Source organism: Prionailurus viverrinus, chromosome A1 (assembly GCF_022837055.1).
Source record: "Prionailurus viverrinus isolate Anna chromosome A1, UM_Priviv_1.0, whole genome shotgun sequence".
Lineage (NCBI taxonomy): Eukaryota > Metazoa > Chordata > Mammalia > Carnivora > Felidae > Prionailurus > Prionailurus viverrinus.
This window is the reverse complement of record NC_062561.1, coordinates 8316578-8343475: the sequence shown is the minus strand read 5'-3', so window position 1 is coordinate 8343475 and position 26898 is coordinate 8316578. Positions and strand designations below refer to the sequence as shown.

Below are 26898 nucleotides of genomic sequence, written 5' to 3'. Positions count from 1 at the left end.
CATCGCGTGTGCTGCTGGCATGCTTACCCATTTAATTACCAAAGACGACACGGTGCCAGTGCGATCCAACCCCCGTGTGTGTGCCCCGACGACCTAGTTGAATAAAATCTGACCTCGCCTCAGACAGAACACGGGTTTCTTTCCTAGCTACGGAGGCCAGATAATAGCATGTATCTAACAGTACGAGACAGCAGTGCATGGAAAATTGTACAGTCTTGGACACATGGAGAAACAGACAACAAAGAAACCTACGTGGTGTCCATCATCTTAACGGGATCAGCCATGTGACACTTATTCGCTCTGCCTCCCCTCCCCCAACAACCAATTTCTTAAAACCCTGGGCTCTGCATCTATGGATTTAAATATTAAAATGTGTTTGGGCTCTTCTCCTGGGTTTTCTAAGGAAAAGGCAGATATGGAAGAATATTAACCTCACCTTCCCTGAAATAATGGGACTGTGAGACCCTAGAGTTTCTAATCTATTCCTCAAGATAATGCTAAAGCAGAAAACAAGACACACACACACACTGCTGAGTTTCTTCCAATCCTCAAAAATCCGAGACTATTTCGGTCCTATTTGACATTTAGATATTTTCAAATCACAGGACCTTCTTTAGTGGTGAAAAAAAAACCCCAACATATTCTTCAAAAATCTCTAAGGTCTCTGGGAAACAAATTGTAACCGACAATTCCCTCACATCTCATTATGTGGTGCAAATTTATTTTTAGGATTCCTCTGGCCTTATTCAGCAGGTGCCCTCTAATGATAGAATTATTTGCTCAATTTTAAAGCAATTCCACGTGTGAAGCTATCAGGCTTCATATTATGAGGACTGAGCCAGGCTGGTCTGAAATGCATAGAGTTTGAGAAATGAAAAACACTTTCAGGAGTCTACAAGATTTCATCCAGTGTCCAAAGGGGCAGCAGACCTAGTGGGTGAGGGCAAGGCTGGCTACAAGCCCCAGCTGCAAACCGAGGGCCATGGCACCATCTACCTCGCAGGGTGTTTAAGGAACAAAGGAGACAAAGGAGTGTGGTCAGCTCAGCACAGCACTGGAGTAAGTGAGCACTTGCTCTGAGTCAGATATTATTGGCATTTAAACACTGTAAAGTGATTCCATTCCATTGAGCATGCATTAATACAGGGTGCTATATGCCTAATCGAACAACCTCTAGCGTATGATACCCCGCTAAGACTCCTTTTTAAAAGCTACTCTTTCTACATCTCTCTTACGTCAGAGTGTGTATGTACATCTTTATATAATCAACATAAAGGGTCTCTTATTAAAAATAATCAAGACGGGGGCGCCTGGGTGGCACAGTCGGTTAAGCGTCCGGCTTCAGCCAGGTCACGATCTCGCGGTCCGTGAGTTCGAGCCCCGCGTCGGGCTCTGGGCTGATGGCTCAGAGCCTGGAGCCTGTTTCCGATTCTGTGTCTCCCTCTCTCTCTGCCCCTCCCCCGTTCATGCTCTGTCTCTCTCTGTCCCAAAAATAAATAAACGTTGAAAAAAAATTTTTTTTAAAAAAAAAAAATAAAAATAAAAAAAAAAAATAATCAAGACGATTATTTGGACCACATAGCGATAAAATGTTTTAATCCAAAAGTACGAAGATTAATGACAATGAGAATGCTATACTGTTGTTATGTACCTTATTCTGTGCCATTTTAACATTTGTTAAGCTAGTGTTTTCACAAAGACTTCCTCAGCATTTTCTAACTGCAAATATCCTTCTCCCTACTGAAAGGTAAGGAAAATGGAACACGAACTTATTAGCTCAGTATCACAGGTGCCAAATATCAGACCCCAGAACATCTTCCTATTGTTGCTCTTTCCTTGGTATTCCGACAGCAGAGAAAAAAAATCAGACTTAATATCCACAAAGCAAAACAACATCTAAGCAATTATCCGAGGGTGGGAGGGAATTGATTTATATAAGCCTCCCTTATCCGCTTTCCCATTTCCTTCTGCACCCTCCACTCATTAAAAACAAATACATCCACAAAATACCTTTCTTTAAAACATAGATCATGTACGGGCGCCTGGGTGGCTCAGTCGGTTGAGCGTCCAACTTTGGCTCAGGTCATGATCTCATGCCTCTCTCAAACATAAATAAACATTTAAAAAATATTTTAAAACATAGATCACGTATATGCGGCAGGGGTGGGGGAGAGGGGTTTCACATGTAAACAACACCAGGGCCTCTCCCCTAAATCACCTAAATGGTTCTCTGAATTGACCATGTGTTCCTCTGCTTCGGTACCCAGAGTATCAACCCCACCACATACACACACACACACACACACACACACACACACACACACACACACACAAGCAATGAGGGCCATGAGCTGGGGTATGGGAGAACATCAACATGCACTGGAATTAGAACTACTCTCTAAGGTCTCTTTATTGTCATTCTTAATGTAAGGTGGTGTCCTTTGGGGGAGGAGGGGACGGATAAGTGACACAATAAGAAAACTAACTTGGCATTCCACAAAGAGGAGCTCCTTGAATTTCCCTCTAATCAATTCTGTCATCAGCATTAAGGATGCCGAAGCTTCTTCTTAGGCCCTATGTTTTGTTTCCATGGCCTGGCATCCTTTCCTTCCATGTCCTCCCTCACAGGAGTCATCAACATTATGGCGGCTGTCACCACCACCCTGACCACTCCTGCAACCACTGCCACCTATCAGCACTGCATTAAGTTTTTTTCCCGGATCTGTTCTTTAACACATCAGTCATCAGCCACATTCTCCACCTGCTGTCCTAAAATACTGCTGCATCCTCCTTACCCTGTATTTATCAATCGCTATCTACCCATTAACATCAACTTCACAGCTTTTTGTCTCATCGGAAGATTAATTTAAAAATTGGTTAAGCAGAAAAAATAATAATAAAAACATTGTTAAGCAGGGAAGAGCCATCCATCCATTTTGAACACCCTCAGCATTTTTTTAAAGTTTATTTACTTATTTGGAGGGTGGGGGAGGAGGGCAGAGAGAAGGCAAGAGAGAATCCCAAGCAGGCTCCACACTGTCAGTACAGAGCCTGATGTGGGGCTCAAACCCAAGAAACCATGAGATCATGACCTGAGTCAAAATCAAGAATTGGCTGCCCAACTGACTGAGCCACCCAGGTGCTCCGTGAACACCCTCAACATTTTGAAAGTAGCTCCCTTTTACTGGGACAAAACACTCAAGTTTATTTTTTTTTTTTTTCAACGTTTATTTATTTTTGGGACAGAGAGAGACAGAGCATGAACGGGGGAGGGGCAGAGAGAGAGGGAGACACAGAATCGGAAACAGGCTCCAGGCTCCGAGCCATCAGCCCAGAGCCCGACGCGGGGCTCGAACTCCCGGACCGCGAGATCGTGACCTGGCTGAAGTCGGACGCTTAACCGACTGCGCCACCCAGGCGCCCCAAAACACTCAAGTTTAAATAGTCTTTCAGAATAAGCCCATCACAGAGGTGGTGATCTACAGAATAAAGCCCGCTTGAGTAAGGTTGGCACTCTGAAAATATACACTCTATATCACTAAGTCTCAGGAACTCACGCATAAATTTGATTTAAAGCATAAAAGTTGAGGTTTTCCTTTCCTAGTTTTACCCCTAGAAAGCTCAGGCTACCCCTTCTGGCCTCCAAACCTATAGAAGCTACTGTCCTTCTAACAAGTTTCTTTCATGCTACCCAAGTGTCCAGTGAAAGCCATACCCCACACTGTTGTTTCTATCCTCTGCCCCAATGACCAGAATTAATAAAAAGTTTCCCTTCCTTAGAGTCTACCCTGAATTAAATCCCAACAAAGCAAAGCCAGCCTGGCATCTGTTCAAGTTGTGTACTATGCAAGTTCACCACGTTTAAGAGGCCACCGATCACATCATTAGCATCTCTACGATTTCAAAAACTGTGCATCTTTGTTGCAACACCGATGGTTTAAAGATGGCTAATTTGATTATTTATATTGCAATTTTCCAGCATATGGCAAGAGAGTGCCTTGTTGCAAAAATCAGTATAGTTCGACAATTTTCCGTCACACGGAAGTAAAATGTCTGTGGAAGAGGTGCCATTGTCTAATTTGCACAAAATGCCATATGGGCCAGCAGCAGCCCTCGGAATAGCTCCTCTCAAACATTTTAAACTTTCTGTGGTCTTGGCTGTTCACTAAAGCATCTGCTCTTGGTTTCATAAACTCTGTTTGCACTGCATTAACTTTCTCCCCCGCCCCCAATCTGGGCTCTCTCTCTCAATAACCTCAGCGGTCAAGCACATCCTCCCCTCAAAGCAAGCCCCTAAGTACCAACTGTACCCCCTTGTCCTACTTCTGTCAACTGATATTACTAAACACATGTTAACAATAACACGATAACCTTTTGTGCGAGATGAATTACCGCTCGGAAAAAGATATCCGTTGTAAGCACGTGCCACAAATTTAATAACGTTAACAAAACATGTTGCTTGAACTTGAGTTTCATCAATGTCTGAATAGGTTCCTCACATTTTAAAAAAAAAGCAAAATTAAGCTTTCATGCCAGAATTCATTTTAATTGACTTTTGTCATTAATAATATCCGCCAAAAACTTACCACTGTTTACTTTGAGTGCCAGGAACCCAAGCTGAATGAAATACTAAAGCAAGTAGAGGGCCACGGAAACTCACCCTGACCTCCAGAAAACGAGTTTTACTGCCATTGGTGACAATCTGCCTTAGTTGACGGTCCAGGTGTGGAAACCTTAAAAAAGCAAAAGAGCGGTGAACACTTAGAAGGGAGGACACAGAAATAGAAAAGCATAACCAGTTACTTCATTATAATACTTCTTCTCCCTGAAAAGTAAAGTTAGTTCAGGAGGGCTTGAACCCATGCAGTAATTGTACCACTAACAAAACTCTTCATAAGTGGAGCTGTTTCACGAACTTAACCATGTTTCCATTGGCTGGGTCTGGGATTTTAGAGATACTTAATCTTATTTTCAGATTAATCCTCAGTGAATTACATTACTTCAATTTTCCTTCTATCTTAACCCCTCAAGTAGTTAATGATCTAAAAACTGATTCTTAAATACACCACATAAATGAAGTATCTTACAGACTTAAGACTTGGCTTTTGTCAGGGGAAGAATACCTCTGATACATGAATAATTATGTCTGTTTGGTAGTTCCTGATTTTCTTAAGTGGCACCAAATTTATACCTTGTTATTCTTACTTTGTTCTTATTCAGAAAAAAAATAAAGAACTAGAGAACTATGAATCCCACAATATTAACAGTATTAATTAAATCTAATAAAACTGTATTTTTTTAAACAAAACAGCAAAAATTACTTTCCTCTCTAAATTATCCAGCAAGATTAGTTTTAGGTGGTAGAAAAAATACAAATTTTCCTCCCAGATGCTACTTCAGTAGATGCCACAGAATGCCTGCTATTATAAGCTTCAGCCATAGAAAGTTGGTGATGTCCAACCACCGTTTGCCTCAAAAATGACAACGTCATCATTTTTCTAAGTCAAAAGAAAAGGACCGGAAAACAACTAAATCTTCAAAACTACCTTTTGCTCGGCACACATCATTTTCCGAAGCAGCGTCCATGGTTTGGGTATTAACTGTTTCCACTCCCACCTAACACCTTCGTCGCACCAGAGAGGTAACAAGTGAATTGCCTCCAGCATTTGGAAGGGCCCGAGCGAACCTCCTCGATTCTTTCTTCCCACCCAGTCTATTTACTTACTGCCGACTCCCTCTCAGCTTCCTCCTTGCAACATCAAGAGTCTTTTCCAAGAGTGTGTGGCAGAGAGGACAGCTGAGGGCTAGAAGGCAAAGGGAGACAGTAAGAACGCAGATCTCTAAGAAGGGCAGGCCAAAGGGCAAGTCAGAGTAAGTGAGGAACAAGGTGGGGAGGAAAGCAGAGGGCTGCCCACTCACTGATCCAGCCCTGACATGGCAGCAAGCATCACACGAGACTGAAAAAATTAAACAGGTCCACGTCGGGATGGAATGAAAGAGACGTTCACTCGTCTAATATATTCAGCAACCCATCTATCTCAGGAGCTGCCACAACCACCAGTCCCACCACTGCTACGAACACCAGCACACCATCACCACAAGCAATCCCCGACACTAGGGACGTAATGTAGGGCACGCACAACACCATTGGAACTAAAACCCAACAGAAGAGAGGCCACGTGGATACCCCCGATACAAAAAGTTTCCTGTTCATACGATGTATTTTCTTCTGAGATGGAGCAGAAATGGTTTAACTGATTTTCCCTCCTACGGGGAGACCTGTTAATGAGCAGCCTACCATAAACTGCTTTGTTTTGTTTTGTTGCATGAACAAGCAGCCGGTTGCAAAATAAACTTTTTAACCTCTTCTTAGTACCATTTATCTATTTCACATTCCCTTGCTTTTGAAAATTAATTATCTGAAGAAAAGGTGTAAGGTCAAGATCAGCATTCTTGGGGTACCTGGGTGGCTGAGCTGATTAAGCATCTGACTCTTGATTTCGGGCTGAGTTGATTAAGTGTCTGACTTGATTTCAGCTCACATCATGATGTCAGGGTCATGAGCTCAAGCCCCACGTTGGGCTCTGCACTGACAGCACGGAGCCTGCTTGGGATTCTCTCTTTCCTTCTCTCTCGGCCAATCTCTCTCTCTCAAAATAAATAAATAAACAAACATTTTTTAAAAATCAGCATTCTTACTACAGAGTCCTAGATGACATGCCAGGTGGAGCCTACTGTTTTGTTCATATCCAATCAGAATTTCAAAACACATAAGACCAGGAGAGAACATGCATGGAGAGTCTATCCTACATTCAGAGGCACTGTTCACTGTTCTAGCACTGACTTTCCCTTTGAAACAGAGATATGCAATCTACTGTGCACCACTATAATGTTGAAGGCAAATGTGTTAATGATGGCAATAGCTAAATGACAGCACCAACAATAACAGAGAAAGGAAATCATTATTATTATAATAGGTATGGCTACAGATAAAGAGCTACTGCAAATATCACAGCCTGGAATTAATAAACCAGTTGGAACGGCACTGCCCATTATGAAAGACGGTTAGAAAACAACATTACGTTAATAAAGCGATCGAGCAAGAGTGTGAACGTAGGTAAGGAGAGCTAGCAAAGGTCTGTGGAGACTATACATACACGTGTGGAAGCTACCCAGTAGTAACTAAGCAAAGTCACTCTGTGAAGAGTCAGAGGCTGCCTAAGAACCAACTGGTCAACCTCACACAGAGGAGCCTAGGCCACTGGTAACGATCACTGAGATCAGAGCAAGGTCTGCAGAACATCACCAGGCAGCAAAACTGGGAAGCTGACACAAAAGGCAAGGGGAGCAGGTGTTACCTAAGGCCTTAGAGTCCTATGTAAAAGGACTCTGTATACAGCTCGACACCAAAAAATAAACAATCCAATTTAAAAACGGGCAGAGGACATGAATAGAAGACGTTTTTCTAAAGACACACGCAGATGGCCAACAGACACGTAAAAAGATGCTTAACCACACTAATCATCAGGGAAATGCAAATCAAAGCCATGATGAGATATCACCCCTCTCAGAATGAGATATCACCTCTCAGAATGGCTAAAACAAAAAACACAAGAGACAACAAGTGTTGGCAAGGAAGCAGAGAAAAGGGAACTCGTGCACTGTTGGTGGGAATGCAAACTGGTACAGCCACTGTGGAAAACAGCATCGAGGTTCCCCAAAAAATTAAAAAAAGAATTACCATATGATCTAGTAACTCTACTACTGGGTATTTACCCAAAGAAAATGGGAATACTAATTTGAAGAGATATATCCATTTCTATGTTTACTGCAGCAGCATTTACAATAGCCAAGATATTGAAGCAACCCAGGGTCCATCAATAGATAAATGAGTAAAGAAAATGTGATAAGTATATATATATATATATATATATATATATATATATATGTGTGTGTGTGTGTGTGTGTGTGTGTGTGTGTGTACACACACACACACACACACACGGGAATATTACTCAGCCATAAAAAAGGAATAAAATCTTGTCATTTGCAACAACATGGAAGGAACTCCAGGGTATAATGCTACGTGAAACAAGTCAATCAGAGAAAGAAATACCACGTGATTTCATTCATATGTGGAATTTAAGAAACAAAAAAAAATGAATAAAAGAAAAAAGAGACAGAAAAAGACTCTTGAATACAGAGAACTTACTGGTGGTTGCCAGAGGGGAGGTTATTGAGGGGACGGTGGGATGGGTGAAACCTCTGAAAGGGATTAAGAGTACATTCATTTTGGGGCACCTGAGTGGCTCAGTCAGTTAAGTGCCCAACTCTTGATTTCAGCTCAGGCCATGATCTCCTCATGGTCATGAGATCGAGCCCCATATTGCGTTCCACACCTGGTGTGGAGCCTACTTAAAATTCTCTCTCCCCCTCTCCCTGCTCATGCTCTCCTGTATGCTCTCTCTCTCTCTCTCTCTCCAAAAAAATTTTTAAAAAGAGTACATTCATCTTGATGAGCACTGCGAAATGTATAGAATTGTTGAATCATTATATTGTACACCTGAAACTAATATAACACTGTATGCTAATTATACTTGAATAAAAACTTTTAAAAAGAGAGTGAATGCTAAACTTAGTTAGAATGGTAGGTAAAAATAATAGAGAAATATTTTTTGAATTCATATAAAAGGACAAAATGAACACAAAAGTTGCAAACAACCATACCCTCCCCACACAAAATGATTCGTTTTGAGAGCAAAGAACACAAAACCTTGAAGCACAGTTTTCAAATTAAGAAAGTACATCGATTTGATCTTGACTTTTGAGGCACAGACAGTATTTTTAAACAATAGGACATAAAGTTGAGGAGCTGGTGTACATATCTATTATCAGACAGATGCTTATAAATTTGGTTTGAGTCAGAACAGTATTCTTGGAAAAACCAACTGTGTTCAACTCATAACTGATATAACCAAGTATTTACTGCAGTTTAGCACACAATGGAATACTACATGGCAATGAGAACGTTTGATCAAAACCACACCCAAAACTATGGAGGAACACATGAAATAACCATTAACTAAGATATACCATATTCAAAGCACAAAAACAATCACAACAAACTGGCTGGGAAAGTAAACTCTGCACACTAGTGTGCAAAACAGGAACAGGTGGTTACACAATAATCACTGAGGGAATTTTTTACACAGAAATTCCTGGACAGCACCCGGAGACTTACTCTCGAATTCCAAGAGTTTATTTTTTTGGAAAGCTTTCCCTGGGTACACTGGAGCACAGCCACTTCATGTGCTGGGGCAACAGATGGAAACTACCAGAGAGGCAGTCTCTCAATTCAAGAGTCTGGGCTGGACCATCAGACATGTTACATTTAATCTTCATGGCAACTCTCTAAATTTCAGGATCCCAGTTTTGCAAAGAGGTGACGGAGGGGCAGGTCTGAAAGGTCAAGTGACAAAGAACAGATGTCACCTGTGACTTCCTTTTTCAAGCTCTTTGGTGGTGCCCACTGCCTAATATGGAATGTATTCTAAACTCCTTTTCAGGTACCGTCCGAAAACACGGTCCCTAACTCTACCTCAACCACACCACTCCTTCAGCCGCCCATTCACATCCACACTCTAGCTGAACCAATTGCTTAGAAGTAAGCAATTTCCTGGGCAGTGCTATTTTAAGCCTCCCCGACTCTGCCTTTGCCCTTCATCTACCTCATGTTCCAAGATGAAGCTCGACCTTCACCTCTTCATGAAGCCCTGACCACCACCGGCCCCTACCCAAGTAGAACTGACTACTTCCTTCAATGTAGCAGTCATAACAATAAAGTAACACTTTACTTCTCCCCACTATTACATGTAGCTCATGGATATGGGCTATATAACTTTTCAAGAACAGATATCAATAAATGTTTTAGGAATAAATACAGTGTTAGAGCCAAAACCAGAATTTGAACCTGGATGCAACTCAAAGCCAGTACACCACTGTGTCTCTTGAATCTGATTTTACAAAAACAACTCCATAACTATTAATACAGTAGCCACGTAGCCACGTGTTTCTACTGGACACTTAAAATATGGCTAGTCTGAGCTGGAACGTGCTATAAGTTTAAAATACACACGTGATCTTGAAGATTCAGTATGACAAAAGAATGTAAGATATTAACATGTTAAAATAATATTTTGAATATATCTGGCTAAATGTGTTAAAATTAATTTCATGTGTTTCTTTTTATCTTTTTAATGTGGCTACTAGAAAATGTAAAATACGTATGTAGCTCACATTACATTTCCATTGAACAGTGCTACTCTAGGAAGTACAGCCTTTCTCTTCCTTACTAATAAATCTGTTAAGAGGATGCTAACTTTTCCTAGTGATTACAGAGCACAGACATCCAAGACCACACTGCAGTGTCACATAGCCTGGCCCTGCTGGACATAAAGAGGTTTCTCCTACATTAAAAGACTCACAGAATGTTGCTTTCAGAATTCTATCAACTCATTGGAGTTCGCCTCCACCATCAACTGTTGGTTCTCCACGTGTAACTCCTAAGGTCTTTAATCTTCCAATATGGCTATCTTATGTATTCTGAGGCAAAGGCCAGTAGAGAAAAGTGGGGCCAGGACTAGGCAGAGGCAGAACATTTGCCTCGGGCACATAATTTAAGGGAAACTGAAAAACTCCGTCATCAAGATGAATAATCGTTTAAGTAACGGCTTTGTTGTCATGTAATTCACGTACCACAAAATTCACCATTTTAAAGGACACAATTCAGTAGTTTTTTTTTTTTTTTTTTTTTTTTTTAATTTTTTTAACGTTTTATTTATTTTTGAGACAGAGAGAGACAGAGCATGAACGGGGGAGGGGCAGAGAGAGAGGGAGACACAGAATCGGAAGCAGGCTTCAGGCTCTGAGCCATCAGCCCAGAGCCCGATGCGGGGCTCGAACTCACAGACCGTGAGATCGTGACCTGAGCCGAAGTCGGACGCCCAACCGACTGAGCCACCCAGGCGCCCCCACAATTCAGTAGTTTTAATACATTCATAAGTTGTTTAACTATTGCCACTATCAAATTCTAGGACATTTTCATTACCCCCCAAGAAACCCCGACCCCATCAGCAGATATACCACCTTCCTTATGCCCACCCCTCACAACCATCTGTTTTCTGTGTAAATTTGCCCATTATGGATATTTGATACAAATGGAATCACAAAATATGTGGCCTTTTGTGCCTGTCTTCTGCCAGTTAAACGTTTTCAAAATTCACCCATGTTGTACCGTCTATCAGTATTTCATTCCTTTTTATGGATGAATAATATTCTATTATATGAATATGCCCTATTTGTTTATCAATTCATCAGTTAACAGGTACTGGAATTGTATCCAGTTGGGGATATTAGGTGCACATTGATATACACATTTCTATGTGGATATAAAATTTTAATTCTCTTGAGTATATGCTTAGGATGGAATTGCTGGGTCATATTGTAGCTCTATGTCTATAATTTGAGTAACTAGCAACTGTTTTCCAAAGTGGCTGCACCATTTCACTGTCCTACCAGCAGCGTATCAGGATTCCAAAGTTTTCATATCTTTACCAGCACTTGTTGTTACTTGTATTTTTTGTTAGCCATGTTAGTGAGTGCATAGTGATATCTCATTGTGCTTTCTTTTTCTATCTTCCTAAATCCATAATGTTGACCACCTTTTCATATGCTTATTAGCCATAAGTATGACTTCTCTGGAGAAATGTCAACGCAAGTCCTTTGCTCAACTTTTTAGTTATTTGTCTTTATGTTATCAGGTTGTAAACATTCTTTATATATTTCATATACAAGTTCCTTATTGGGTATATGTTTTGCAAAATTTTTGTCCCATTCTATGGGCTGTATGTTTTCTTCCTTAATGATATTCTCTAAAGCACAAAAGTTTTTAATTTTTATGAAACCCAACTTATATATTTCTTCTTTTGTCACTTGTGCTTTTGATGTTGTATCCAAGAAACCATTCATTGCCTAATCCAGGATCATGAAGATTTACTCCTCTTTTCTTCCATGAGTTTTTGTTGGTCTGTTTTAGCTCTGGCATTTAGGTCAATGAGCTATTTCGGGTTAATTGTTGTATGTAGTGTAAAATAGAATCCAACTCCATTCTTTTGAATGTGGATATATAGTTATTCCAGCACCATTTGTTAAAATGACTACTCTTTTTCCACTAAATTGTCCTGACACCCTCGTTGAAAATCAATGATCACTGTAAAGGCTTATTCCGGGACTCTCAATTTTATACCACTGATCTGTAAGATGGTATTAATGTCAATACCACATTATCTTTATCACTGTAACTTTGTAGTAACTTTTAAAAACAGGAAATGCAAGTCCTTGAACTTTGTTTTGCTTTTTCAAGATTGTTCTGGCTCTTCTGAGTCTCTTATATTTCCATATAAATTTCAGGATCAGCTTGTCAATTTCTGCTCAAAAGGCAACTGGGATTTTGACATCAGTTGCACTGAAGCTATGGATCAATTTGGGGAGCACCACCATCTTGACAATATTGTCTTCCAATCCATGAAGAGAGGATGTCTTTCCACTTATTTATCTTTTACTTCTTTCAGTGATGTTTTGTAGTTTTGGGTGTACAAGTTTTGAATGCTTTTTGTTAAATTTATCCCTAAGTATTTTATTTTTTGATGCTACCGTAAAGGGAATTTTATTTCATTTTCAAATTGCTCACTGCAAATATATAAAACTGATTTTTGTTTATTGATCTTATATGCTGCAACCTTGAACTTATTAGCTCTAAGTGTGTGTGTGTGTAGTCCTTAGGATTTTCTATGTATAAGATCATGTCATCTACTCAATGACAGAGAACAAACTGAGGGTTTGTGGAGGGAGGTGGGTGGAAGATGGGCTAGATGGGTGATGGGTATTAAGGAGGGCATTTATTCTGATGAGCCCTGGTGTTGAATGTGATGAATCACTGAATTCTACTCTTGAAACCATTATTGCACTGCATGTTAAATAACTAAATTTAGATGAAAGATAAACATAAAATATTTTTTAAAAATCATGTCATCTGCAAACCAAAATAGTTTTACCTCTTCCTTTCTAATCTGAATGCCTTTTATTTCTTTTCCTTGCCTAATTGCCTTGGCTAGAACCTCTGAAAAAATATTCAATAAATGCAAAAAAAATGGGAGGTGCCTGGGTGGCTCAATCGGTTGAACCTCCAACTCTTGATTTCAGCTCAGATAGTGATGCCAGGGTGATGGGATCAAGTCCTGTGTTGGGCTCTGCACTGAGCATGGAGCCTGCTTAGGATTCTCTCTCTCTCTCTCTCTCTCTCTCTTTCTCTCTCTCTCTCTCTCCATGGGCCCCTCCCCTGATAGCATTCTCCTCTCTCCCTAAAATTAAAAAGAAAAAAGAAAAAAGAAAAAAGAAGGAATCCTCATCTTGTTCCTTATCTTAGGGGGACGCATTCAGTCCCTCACCATTAAGTATTATGTTAGTTATGGGGTTTTGGTAAATGCCTTTCATCAACTCAAGGAAGTTTCCTTCTCTTCCTAGTTTTGTGAATGCTTTTATCATGAAGTGCTTTTGGCATTTGTTAGGTGCTTCTGCTATGCCTATCAAGATGATTATGAAGTTTTTGTACTTATTCTATTCATAAGGTACATTGCAGTGGTTTTCATATGTTAAGCCAATCTTGGATTCCTCAGATAAATCCCACTTGGTCACGGCATGTAAACCTTTCTATATGTTGCTGGCTTCAGTTTGCTAGTATTTTGTTACAGATTTGTGCATCTATATTCATAAGAAATATCAGCTTATACAGTTGACCCTTGAACAACATGGGTTTGCCCTGTGTGGGTCCACTCATGTACAATTTTTTTCAATACAGTACTGTAAATGTATTTTCCTTACCATTTTCTTCATAAAATTTTCTGTTCTCTAGCTTATTTTATTGTACATAACACATATAAATAATAAATATACAAAATATGCCGTAGTTCTTATCAGTAAGGCTTCTAGTCAATGGTAGGCTATTTGTCAAGTAATTACCACATCAAGTAATATGTGGATTTTCAACTGCATGGGGGATTAATGCCCCTCACCCCTGCACTGTTCCAGAGTCAGCTGTACTTTTCTTGTGATCTCTTTGTCTGGTTTTGGTATCAAAGTAATACTGGCCTTAAACAATGAGTTGGGAAATGGTCCTTCCTTTCCCATTTTCTGGAGGAGATTGTGCTATACCATCAAGTCTTCTTCAAATATTTAGTAGACTTTAGCAGGGGAGCCACACACACCTGGGCTTTGCCTTGTGAGCATTTCTTTCATTACGAAATCTCTCTACTTACAATAGGTCACGTCAAAGTCTCTGTTTCTTTTTGGGTAGTTTGGTAGTCATGTGTCTTCCTAGGGATTTTCCACTTCCCCTAGGTTATCATAACTCGTTGACATAAAATTATTCATAATATGATCCTTTTTATTTCTCCAAGGCGGGTAGTGATGTTCCTTCTTTTAGTCCCGATTGCAGGAATTGAGCTTTTTCTATTTTTCTGTTGGTCAGCCAGCTAATGGTTTGTCGATTTTGTTAATTTTTTTCAGCGGACTAATTTTTGGTTTCACTGATTTTCTCTACTGTTCTCTATTCTCTATTTTATTTACTTCTGCTCTAGTCTTTATTATTTCCTACCTTCTACTTGTTTTGGGTTTCATTTGCTCTTTTTCTACCTCCTTAAGGCAAAAGGTTATGTTACTGATTTGTGATCTCTCCTCTTTCATTTCCGCCCATTTTATTGTGATACAACTGACATAGTACTGTGTGTTTAAAATGCACAACATAATGACTTGACTTACCTATACTGTGAACTGATTACCACAATGAGTTAACATCCATCATCTCACACAGATGAAAAAAAAGTTTTCTTTCCTTCTGATAAAACCTCTTAGGATTCACTCTCTTAACGACTTTCATATATACCATACTGCATCGTTAACTACACTCATCATATTGTACATTATATCCACAATACTTACTTATAACCGGAAGTCTGTACATTTTGTATATTTTGACCACCTTCATCTAATTCCCCCACCCCTCACCACCACCCCATCTCCAATAACCACAAATCGAATCTCTTTTTCTATGAATTTGGATTGTTTTTATGTTCCACAGATAAGTGAAATCATACAGTATTCGTCTTTCTCCATCTGACTTATTTCACACAACATAGTGCCCTCAAGGTCCATCCATGTTGTTGCAAATGGCAGAATGTCATTTGATGGCTTAATAATATTCCTGTGTATCACAATTTCTTTATTTATTCTAATAGGCACTTAGGTAGTTTCCATGTCTTAGATATTGTATGCAATGCTGCTATCAACATTGGAGTGCAGGTATCTCTCCAATATAGTGTTTTCATTTTCTTTGGAATTTCCTATGTATATATTCCCAGAATTGGAACCGCTAGATCCTATGGTTTATCTATTTTTAACTTGGGGGGAAACCTCAATACTGTCTTCCATAGTGGCTGCACCAATTTACCTTCCCACCGACACTGCACATGTGTTCCCTTTTCTCCACATTCTTGCATTCATCCTTTTTTTTTTAATGTCAGCCATTCCAAAAGGATTCAGTGATATTTCACCATGGTTTCGATTTGCCAATGAATTGTGATGCGAGGCATCTTTTCATGTGTCTGTTGGCCATGCATATATCTTCTTTGGAAAAATGTTTATTCAGGTCCTTCACCTATTTTCAAAATTGGATTATTTGCTTTTTATGTTGAGTTACATGAGTTCTTTATATATTTTACATATTAATCCCTTCTCAGATATACGGTTTGTAAAGATTTTTTTCCCGTTCCAAATGTTGTCTTTTCATTTTGTTGACTCTCTTCTTTCAGAAGTATAGGCATTAACAGCTATAAATTTCCCTCAAAGCACTGATTTAGTGGCATCCCTTAGGTTTTAGTATGTTACGTTTCTGTTTTCATTCACCTCAAAATATGTTCTAATTTCCCTTATTATTTCTTCCTTGACCCAGTAGCTATTTAGGAGTGTGTTAATTTCCACATTTATGTGAATTTCTGAATTTCCTTCTACTATTGATTTCTTATACCATTCCACTGTGATCAGAAAGCACTTTGTATGATTTCAATAATTTTAAATTCATCAAAACTTGTTGTGTGGCCTAATATATGTTCTATGGCCTAATACAGTCTATTCTGAAGAATTTCTGTATGCGATTAAGAACAATGTGTATTCTGCTATAGTTAAATGTAGAGTTCTTTGGATGTCTGTTCTAGTTTATTTATAATGTTCAAATCTACTTCCTTATTGAACTTCTACCCAGTTTCAATCCATTATTCAAAGTGGGATATTAAAATCTCCAGTGGTTATTGCCGAACTTTGTATTTCTCCCTTCAATTCTGTTCGTTTTTGCTTCATGTATTTTGGGATCTGATGTTATTTGCACATGTTTGTAATTATAATGTCTTCCTGATAAATTGACCTATCAATATATAATGACTCTCTTTACCCTTGTAATAATATTTTTCTTAAAGTCAATTTCTCCAATATTAGGACAGCCACTCCAGCTCTCTTTTGGTTACTTTTTGCATGGTGTATCTTTTCAGTTTATTTGTTTCTTGAGAGAGAGTGTGTGCATGCAAGTAGCAGAAGAGCAGAGAGGGAATCCCAAGCAGGCTCCACACTGTCAGCATGGAGACCGACATGCGGCTCAAAGTCATGAATCTCAAGATCATGACCTGAGCCGAAGTTGGACGCTTGACTGACCAAGCCACCCAGGCACCCCACACAGTACATCTTATTATATTTTTTTACTTTTGAACTTTTTGTGTTTAAATATAACGTGGGTCTGTTGTAGAGAGAATATCGTTAGGTCATGCTTCTTTAATTCATTCTGCCCATCTCTGCTTTTTCATGGGAGTGTTTAGTCCATTTACATTTAACATAATTACTGGTAAAATTTCAATCTGCCATTTTATTGTTTTCTATATATCTTAGGCCTTTTTGTTCCTCTATTCCTCCATTACTGCCTTATTTTTTGTTATTTTAGTATCCCATTTTAATTCCCTTGTTTCTTTTATTATATATTTTTTAGTTATTTTCTTAGTGGGTGACACCATCTTTTACATTTACCTATGGAGTTGCCTTTACTGATACTCTTTTTTTCTCCTATGGATTTGAATTACTGTCTAGTTTCTTTTTGTTACAACTAGAAAGATTCCCTTTTTTTGTAGGATACATCTGCTAGTGACAAACTGGTTTCTCTGAGATGTCTTAATTTTTTTTTATTTTGAAGGACAGTTTTGCTGCATATAGAATTCTTGATTGTTCTTTCTTTCAGCACTTTAAATGTGTCATCTTACTACTTCTGGCATCCACGATTTCAGATGAAAAGCTAGCTGTTAATCTTATTGAGGATCCCTTTAACACCATGATTCACTTCTCTCTTGGGTTTGTTTTGGGTTTTGTTTTTGGTTTTTTTTGGCTTTTGATAGCTTGACTGTGTAAGTGTACATCTCTGTGTTTATCCTACTTGGAATGTACTAACATTCCTGGGTATTCAGGTTGATATTTTAAATGAAATTTGTCAAGTTTTAGGCTATTGTTTCTTCAAGTATTCTTTCTGTCTCTTTCTCTCTCCTGCTTCTGGGACTTCCATTATGGGGGGGGGGGCGGGGGGGGAAGCCTGTGTAATTTCAATTGACTTCCAAGTCCACTAATTCTTAGTTCTGCAAATTTAAATCTGTTGTTGACCCCATCTAGTCATTTTTTTTCATTTCATTGTGGTTTACAACTCCAGAATTTCTATTTTGTTCTTTATTATCTCTCTTCACTGATATTCTCTATTAGGTAAGACATAATTTTCATACTTTAATTCTTTAAATGTGAATTCCTTTCACTCTTTGAACCCATTTATAATCACTGATTTAAAATGTTTGTCTAAATCAAAACCACACTCAGATATCACCTCACGCCAGTCAGAGTGGCCAAAATGAACAAATCAGGAGACTACAGATGCCGGAGAGGAAACGGGAACCCTCTTGCACTGTTGGTGGGAATGCAAATTGGTGCAGCCACTCTGGAAAACAGTGTGGAGGTTCCTCACAAAATTAAAAATAGACCTACCCTATGACCCAGCAATAGCACTGCTAGGAATTTACCCAAGGGATACAGGAGTACTGATGCATAGGGGCACCTGTACCCCAATGTTTACAGCAGCACTCTCAACAATAGCCAAATTATGGAAAGAGCCTAAATGCCCATCAACTGATGAATGGATAAAGAAATTGTGGTTTATATACACAATGGAGTACTACGTGGCAATGAGAAAGAATGAAATATGGCCCTTTGTAGCAACATGGATGGAACTGGAGAGTGTTACACTAAGTGAAACAAGCCATACAAAGAAAGACAGATACCATATGGTTTCACTCTTAGGTGGATCCTGAGAAACTTAACAGGAACCCATGGGGGAGGGGAAGGAAAAAAAAAAAAAAGAGGTTAGAATGGGAGAGAGCCAAAGCATAAGAGACTCTTAAAAACTGAGCACAAACTGAGGGTTGATGGCGGGGGGGGGGGGTGGGGGGGAGGGTGGGTGATGGGTATTGAGGAGGGCACCTTTTGGGATGAGCACTGGGTGTTGTATGGAAACCAATTTGACAATAAACTTCATATATTGAAAAAATAAAAAATAAAATGTTTGTCTACTAAGTCCAATATCTGGACTCTCAGGGACACTTTTGGATTTTCCCTGTCCCTTCTTTCTTTGTGTGTGTTGAAAACTGGATTTTCAATAAACTCAGATTTCACTCTCCATCAAAGGTTTATTGTTGTTGCTGCCTGTTGTTTTTGTTGATACTAATGCTGTGTATCCATTTCCAGGACTAATTCTATAAAGTCTGTTTTATCATATGTAGCTGCTTAAGTCTTTGTTTAGTTGCCTTTAGTGGCCAACTAATGATAAAACAGAAATTCCCAGGGCACCTGGGTGGCTCAGTCAGTTAAACCTCTGACTCTTAATTTCAGCTCAGATCATGATCACACATCATTCGTGAGTTAGAGCCCCACATCAGGCTCTGTGCAGACAGCGTGGGGCCTACTTGGAATTCTCTCTCTCTTCCTCCCTCTCTGCCCCTCCCCCACTCCCTCCCTCTCTCTCTCTCAAAATAAATAAGCACTGTTTCTAAACCAAAAATTTCTTTAAATGCGTTGAACTAATATGTCTCTCAGCCTTCCTTGAGGAATTGTGTGTATGTAGTCACATTCTTTCTATGCTCTGATAGGCAGTTTACAACTCTCCCTTAGCCTTTTCTTCCTGCTTGTATAGACAGCCTCAGTGTCACCCAGGGTAACAGATCAGGGCCTTCACAAGTCCTCGGCAAATGTATAAATTTTCACATGCGCAGGGGCCTTCTAGATTCTAAAACATATGTCAAAGCGTTTCAAATCCCACAGATACCTCCTATCCCAATTATTCTTTTTAAGGTTTTTTTGGTCAACCTCTTTCTTGTCAACCTCAACAGGTGTAGCCACCTCAGGCACCTGCAGTGTTAACTGCTGCTGAGTGTCTTTAAAAAATGCCCTCAAGCTGTTCACACGAAATGAGTTCTGAATCAGGTGAAATATAAACAAGCTCTGAGGTACCTGGGGGGCTCAGTCGGTGAAGTATCTGACTCTTGATTTTGGCTCAGGTCATGATCTCACAGTTTGTGGGATCGAGCCCTGCATCAGGCTCTGTGCTGACAGCACAGAGAATGCTTGGGATTTTCTTGCTCTCTCTTTCTCTGCCCCTCCCCTGCTAACGTGCTCTCTCCCTCCCTTTCTCTCTCAAAATAAACTTAAAAAAAAAAAAAAAAAAAAAGAAAGAAAAACAAGCTCTGAGGATAGAGCTTTTCAACATTTGCCAGACAGGTCATATAGTGACAATTTTCTGAGAGTGGGGATTTTTGAAGAGCTCAGAACTTGTTCTTACCCCTCCAGTAGCATTTAGTTTTCAAGGCTACTGTACTAGGAGTTCACTGTTCTGAAATTCAGTCTTTTCTCTTGAATAAATGCTCCTTGAATTGTTGCAACTCTCTGACTTAACCCCAGAGTTCTAAAATAGTTTATTATGCCAATATTTGCCTCCATGAAATTTTGTTCTCTGTGCTGTTTTGCAGGGGAATATTTAGTGAAAGTCCTTACTCTAACATTCCAGATGTGGTTCCAAGATAAGCGTTTTTTTTTTTTTTTAATAAAAATGCATCATGAATAAAATATCAAAATTTTAAGTTAAGACACAATCAGGGACAGTGCTGTGCCGCTTCATCCTGGAGTCTGACACCGGAGGAAAAAATCAATACTGATTTTTTTTTTTTAATTTGGTATTTTGCTCATCATGAATTTTTTGCACTAATCTTCTTTTATTTTTTTTTTAACGTTTATTTATTATTGAGAGACAGAGAGACACAGAGCATGAGCAGGGGAGGGGCAGAGAGAGAGGGAGACACAGAATCCGAAGCAGGCTCCAGGCTCGGAGCTGTCAGCACAGAGCCCGAAGCGGGGCCCGAACTCATGAACTGTGAGATCATGACCTGAGCCGAAGTCAGTCGCCCAACCGACTGAGCCACCCCGGTGCCCCTAATTTTCATTTTTAAATTACATTGAGAGATCATTTATTTTTGTTGCTTGCTTTTTGATACCTCTTTAAATTCCGCACCTGAGACGAGTGTCTGACAGCCTCTCTCTGGTCCCAGCCTTAGACAAACGCAATTTTCAGACCACATCTCTGCTTTAAAAAAAAAAAAAAAAAAAAAAAGTTCTCCAAACTGAGATATTAGCTCTACTTCACTTTTATATTCCGTTACAATACCTTGGGTTGTTGTCAAAATGATAATCTAAAAATCTAGCAGAAAATTTTTAATTGGGAAGCCGAGGAGCGGAGGACGACGACGTTCTAATACGCTAACTTCCAAGTCTTCTAGGAGAGGTGTATTAGCTCGCTCAGTACTAAGCTCATCAGGAGCCGCCAGTTAAACTAAAACAATACAGACTGTTGCACAGAAACACTGGTTAGAGTCTGTAGAATTTAAATATAACGTGTCGCATATCTGCCATACAAATTTCCTAAGATATTAGGCAACACTAACAGAAAATGCATCAGCTTGGGCGCCTGGGTGGCGCAGTCGGTTAAGCGTCCGACTTCAGCCAGGTCACGATCTCGCGGTCCGTGAGTTCGAGCCCCGCGTCAGGCTCTGGGCTGATGGCTCGGAGCCTGGAGCCTGTTTCTGATTCTGTGTCTCCCTCTCTCTCTGCCCCTCCCCCGTTCATGCTCTGTCTCTCTCTGTCCCAAAAATAAATAAACGTTCAAAAAAAAAAAAAAGAAAATTTAAAAGATAATTCTGGATGATTTGAGATTACTTCTATACTGCATCGAGCAGAGATAGTGTTCACATTAGCTTTTTAGATTAGTACTTTGCAGCAACAGTCTGGTGAAGTGTGGAAATTTAACTTCCCTATTAAGTGCTCATTATTTGCTTCTGCTGTTTTATTATCATTTCTTGTAATCCACGGCTCTATACTCGATGCTTTTTCCACTGTGCTTTTGGAAAGCATTTAAAATCACGGTATCAAAATCAGCCTGTTTCTGGACAAATGTATTTCCCTCACTATAGTCTTTATAGAAGCTAATACACCCTGTTGGCTTTTCACTGCTGCGGGTGAGTCAAAGTTCCCAAAGTCAGTATCAACCTGTCATTGATACTGGCTTCGCCCTAATCACATACACCGCTGACTTACCTTTAATGACTGTGTGTCTACACACGGCTACACATCAGCAGCCAAAGAGCAGTTTCCCCTCCTCCAACCCTAGCTAACTCCAGGTGCCTTCAGGTCACTGGGTTCCCTCCAGCTCACTCTCCCTAAGCTCACTCTCCACCTCCACGTTCCCTAAGAAAGAGCAGTGTGGCTTCCACTGCCAACATCCTGATTTAGCGCAGTTCTATTTGTTCCTAGGGGACCGCAGGGAACCTAGGCACAAGTGCCAACTTCCTCCTGCAACGAGCCAATGGGAACCGTCAATGAGGACACACAACCTCCCTCCAACTCCCAGTTCATGTAATGGTGTAGACTGGATTCCATGTCCCCGAGAGGCCCTCGGTTGCAACTGGTCCCAAGCCACCATGGCACCCAGGGTCCCAAGAGAAACACCACCGCCCACTCGCCTGACACAGCCTCAGGTTGCTGCAGAAGAGAGTCCAAGGGGAGGCCCAAGAAACCGCTACAGCCGTCGTGGGGAGGCACTGGCCATCGCCATCTGGCCTCCCTGATGGTCCTGCCACGTGCCAGTGGAGCTCTGGTCTGAGGGCCCTGTACTAGCCATTCCCCAGGGAGCAAAATGCTCCTCCCCCTTATGGCTCCTCCCCGATGGCTCTTTCTTCCATCCCCTTCAGGGCTCCACTCAATGTTCCCCCTCAGAGAGGCCGTCCCTGACCCCCCTACTTGACACAACAATTCCCTGCCCTACATTCCTACCATGATTTATTTTTCTCTGTAGTGCTACCCCTACCTGATCTACCGCATATCTATTTAAATGTACCTATTATGCTCACTGTAAATTCCTCAGGGGCGCAGTTTTGGTCTGTTTTGCTCACTGCTCTGTAAGAATACCTAATGCTGAGAACAGCACGTGTCTCAAGCTTCGGGCGGATGCTGTTAAAGCAAAACAAAGCCGGACACTAAGAGCACTAGAGGCGGCTTTTATTCGGTATATACTGGAAGAGGGGAAAGAGACTTCAGGAGAGAACTGAAGAGGAGAGGGTGAACAGGAGAGGGTGACTGGGTGTTTTGAAAGAAGAACAGGGGAATAAGGAGGGGGAACAAGCAGAGTCAAGGAAGCGGGCAGGGTGGCTGTTGCCCGTCAAGGCGATTAGGCCATCTGTGTCTGCTAAGTGGCACCTGTCAGAGTTAGGCTCCCACACAGACTGGGAGACAGAGGCTCTATCCTCCCTCGTGATTACATGTCAAAGGAATGGCTTTCAGGTCTTTGAGAAAGACACTCCTGGGTTGTAGGATGTACGTCTACATCTCGAAGGGGCAGGGAAAGGATTACGATTGTAAGTTTTTCTAATAAATACTTAACGAAAGGGAAGTCAGGGCCCCCGCGATCAGGTGTCGGCCAGGACAAAAGGTAAATCCTTTTTGGCAGCCTTGGGCTTTTCCAAACCGGAACTCCAGGCGGGTGGGGCTGGGTCATCCCAGAGAGGAGGCCTTAGGCTGCTAGAAGCCAAGTCACAGTTTTTCAAGAAGAGTCTTACTGTGTGCGTGGGAGGGGTGGGGGTGGGGTGGGTGCACAGGGGGAAGTGTGTCCCAGGCTGCAGTTCTTACAGGCCAAGGCTGAGGTCAAGAAGGGTCCTCAGAGGAGCCTCGCTACAGTTTGGTCAAAGAGAGGGTCTGGGGGGGGGGGGGGGGGGGAGGGTGCTGGATGGATGGGGCACAAGGGTTGGAGGGAAAGGGGTCGAGATGTTAAGCTCTGAAGGCGCCCAAACTCAGATAGGAAGTAGAAACCGTGTCAGAAAAAAAGGGAAAATCCTCCTCTCTTCTCAGCAGCTCCCTTTCAAACATTCCTGCCATGGGCCCAATCAGGCTGCTAATGGGGACAAGTCAACAGTCCACGCGAGTCCTTCCCGACATGCACTGGTTTCCCTCAGAATATTTTCCAGGCCTGAGTTTGTTCCCTGTTTAAAATTCATATGAGAGACAGATCCTAAGGAGTTTACAAAAAGATCTCCTAATGGAGCTGATGCTATCTGTTCCTATTAACTTTCTAGTAATGAAGCATCTCTTAGTAGTTAATTTTTTTTTTCTTCCTTCTCCCTTGGCAGCCCGCCTCTGAGATGTGGAAGGGCTTTAACCCACTTTCTTCCCTTCCCCACCCCCGGCTCAGCTTTTCTCCACCTCCAACTCACACCCCCGGGGCCAGAAAAGCCCCGGTTCTGGTTCGTGCCACCAGGCAAAGAGTCGGTTCTCCAGGTAACCGCCTGATCTCAGTAGCTGCACATGGCCCGAGGTCACAGCACCTTGCACTATTTCAGCAGGTCAACTACAACACTGGCCCGATTTGGGGTTTTGTCTTTTCGTAAGACTGTGGATGTTAAAATAAGAAAAAGCATTTTTGTAAGTTAACTTAACATTCAAACACCATTGAGAGCCAGAGCAGACTGAGACTTTGTAGAGCGTTACATTTACATAAAAGGGGGGTGGCGGGAGTGTCCACCTCGTCTAAAAAGAATCCAAAACGCAAATATAAAATGAGGCAGGACCAGGCGAACACACGGCCAGTGGCCCTCCCAGGGGCTTGGAAGAAGCCGAATGAGGGGCCCCGAAGCTTAAGATTCATTAGCTTCCCGGTAAATCCGCCTCTGCTGGGAGAAATAAAAGACTAGAGCGGTTTACACCGTGGCATTAAAATCTCTAGAAAACCGCTAAGCATAACAGCGTTCTATTACCTCAGTCCTCTAGATGCTGTTCTTATCTTTCTCTCACAAACCTCCGTCCCTTCCGTTCCCTCTAATTTGGCCCCAGCAATTCATTATAAAAAGTACATGTGCCGGGCTGGGGTTGCGCGTCCTTCCCCTCTTTGGGCTCTAAGAACCCAGTAATGTGTCAATTACGTAACAGCCCAAACAGGGAGTTTAACGGAGTACAAAAGCATAGTCGTGGTTCTTACATAAGCCTTCACAAACCATCCATAAGATCCGAGTATCTGGAATATCTGGAATTACATGAGGCAGACAAAAAACACCGACTCAGCAGCCAGGCCTATTTCCAACCTTAAAAACCATAAAAAGCGTCTTGCACCTAATTTACTTCTCTATATGAAGTTTTTAATGAGACGAAGATGACCTTTCATAAGACTTGATTATCTTTTCACGTATCTTTTCTGACACTACGACTCAACTTCACTGTTACCTCTGCACACAGAAATGTCCCACTTTGGACTCCTCTACATATGTCACATGGAATTACGGGTCTCTGAAAAACGACGATTTCTGCAGGTTTACAAAAATCACCGAGGAAGATCTCTGGATACAAGACAAAAGTGCACGTGCTATAATTTTTCTTCCCAATGCCATTTTTTTTCTCTCCGAATTTTTAACTTTTTTTTTTTTTTTGCCTACCTTAAGCCACTGTAGCCACACGTTGAGCTACGAAGTGGCAAATTAAAAGAAACCGTGCTACCCAATGGGTCTCACCCCCCCCCCCCACCCCGGGCTGCACGTCAGAATCACCGAGAGAGCTTGGACCATTACAAATGCCTCAGCACCACCCAAAACCATGATCTATAAATTGAAAACAGAAAGGAATACTTGGGGTGAGGCACAAGAGGGGGTCCCCAGACATCAGAATTTCTGATGTTTTCTACCTCTGTCTTCCTCTTACCTGAAAAAAATAACCATATATATGAGTAGAGGTTTTCTTAAGAGGGAATCTTTAAGAACAGGTAGCTCATAATTACTAAGTTTCCATCAGCTATACAAATAAAATCATCCCATAGTTTGAAAGCCATCAAGGAGATCTGTGGGATCTTCTTTTTATTTCTATCAATAAGGAGTCAAAATATTTTCACCAACTGTCTTAACAGCCTTTACAAAACCCATCTTATTTTTTAATGTTTTGCAATTCTACCTAATGAATTGAAAGAAGGAGCCCTATATTATCTCAAAGGGCACCTCAAGCTATGACCAGGCTTCCCTTCAAGTAAAGTTTTGGTCTGAAAACCTAGTTCTGACTTATCTTCAACCTTTCTCCTCAGATGCTCTGGCAATCACTTCTATAACTTCACCAATGAGCAAATATTTTTTAAAGCACTTCTAGAACGGAGAGTACAGGCGCCTTTGGTACCCGGCCAGGAGTTCTTCTTTCCATGTTTGTATTTAAAATAGATTGGTAGTAACATCACTTGTGTGCCTGAAATTCCTTCTGTGCAGAGGCTCAGAATGAGAAAAAAACAAAAAACAAAAAACAAAAAAAGCACCACTTCACTGCTTTGCCATTATAAAGCTCAAAGGAAATAACACATTCATACTAAATTAAGACGAAGACACAGAACAAATTTCTCTGAAGCGGGGGGTGGGGGGGGAAGGACTCGGCTCCCCTAACCCACCCTCCCTCCTGAAACAGGGGGTGCGGGCAAGGGTGCCACACGAGCTGCAAGACCGCGGCCCCAGCAGGTGACGCGAGCAGGAAAGCAGCAGCGAGCGCTGTGATGACCAGAAAAGCCAAATAAATACTGCGCTGCCCGGGGCCGGCTGCAATCACTCCCCAACTCCGCGCACCTGCCTGCGAGCGGGTTCCAGAAGCCAGGCTCCCGGAGCCCCGCGCGACCCCGTCGGGCTGCGCAGAAGAGGATTCGCTCACCTGGGTGGGAAAGGGCCAAGGAAGATGTCCCAGAAGCCACCACTGCCCTCAACGAGACTCGCATCCCGGACCGGGTGCGGACGCGCTTCCTCCGCGTCTTCCTCCTCCTCCTCCTCCTCCTCCTCCTCCTCCAGCTCGAGTTCTCTATTTACCGACGGGCGTGTACTCCGCTGACCGGCCACGGAGATCCCCGAAGCGGGGACCCCGACAAACTTGCCGGGAGAGGCCAGCGGAGGCGGCGCGGCCAGGGACGCCCCCGCACCTGCGGCGCGCTCTCCGGCACCGTCGCCTCGGCGGCCGCCCACGCCCGCCGGCAGCGCCGGCTCCGCGCCCCCGCACTCACCTCGCGCCGGCACCGCCCAGGCCGCCGCCGCCGCCGCCCCCCTCCCGGCTCCGGCCGCTCCGAGGCCACCGGGGTCCGCCGACAGCGCGCCCGGGCGCGCCCCGCCTCGG

General features: G+C 41.8%; 1 protein-coding gene across 3 annotated transcripts in view; it reads right to left on the bottom strand.

Moving 5' to 3' along the window:
- The window catches only part of MTUS2 (microtubule associated scaffold protein 2), a 637113-nt gene that overhangs the window by 544081 nt on the left and 66134 nt on the right, over window positions 1–26898 (bottom strand). For 2 of the 3 annotated variants that reach the window (XM_047860746.1, XM_047860761.1), the window contains exons 1-2: window positions 26446–26544; window positions 4661–4733 (exon numbers count right to left, since the gene is read on the bottom strand). The gene's annotated coding sequence lies outside the window, so the exon portion shown is untranslated. Of the gene's footprint in view, window positions 1–4660; window positions 4734–26445; window positions 26545–26898 lie in introns of those variants that run through there. The other variant, XM_047860755.1, reaches the window with a different exon arrangement.